Here is a 778-nt window from a genome sequence, read left to right as displayed (position 1 = left end):
TGCTCTTTTTAGATTGATCACCTAAAAAATGATTTCAAGTCAACAAAATTACTTGACTCAAACACTTAACAAATAAACAAAGGAGTACTTGTACTACTTAGTTTATTTTCCAAGTTAAGCATGCTTTTCTTAAGATCTTACATTCATCACTCATTCAATATTAGAGTCACCAATGGTTAGGGCGTGACAACCTAATCTTTTTTATGGTCGTAGTATTGTTTAAGTGATGAATATAAGTGTTTATCATTCTACCATTTTAGGATATACACTAAAATGAGGATTTCAGACCTTGGTGTTTGGGGTTAACCAAAGTAAAACATAAGAACTTGTCTAAGTAGTTCAAATACATAAGAAGTTGAGAAATATATTCATCACTCAAAATGATTTTGTCTCCTCAAGAATTTGTTAATATTTAGTTTTATGTTTACTGTTATTTGTTTATATTCACTTCAATTCAAAACCATCAAAATATGTTCAACTCCACTATTTGTGCATTGACATATTTATATGATTCGTTTTATTAGGCAATTCATTGTGGTTCGACATAACTCTATATTATACTCAATTGAATCTTGAAAGATGTGTAAATTGTAAAATAGTAAAGTGTTATCAATAAATTTATTTCTTGAAAACACCTTTTAATATACAAAAGTGATGAAACTAACTTACAAACTTTTATTTATTGTTATTTACTTTCCGCATTTTATTCTTTAATACCAACCTTCCTTAAGGAAGAAGTTTGGTTTGTTAATAAAATGAACCCGAAAGGGAGTAAATA

Source organism: Lupinus angustifolius, chromosome LG02, assembly GCF_001865875.1.
Source record: "Lupinus angustifolius cultivar Tanjil chromosome LG02, LupAngTanjil_v1.0, whole genome shotgun sequence".
Classification (NCBI taxonomy): Eukaryota; Viridiplantae; Streptophyta; class Magnoliopsida; order Fabales; family Fabaceae; genus Lupinus; species Lupinus angustifolius.
The sequence above is the reverse complement of the archived record's forward strand: the minus strand, read 5'-3'. Positions refer to the sequence as shown.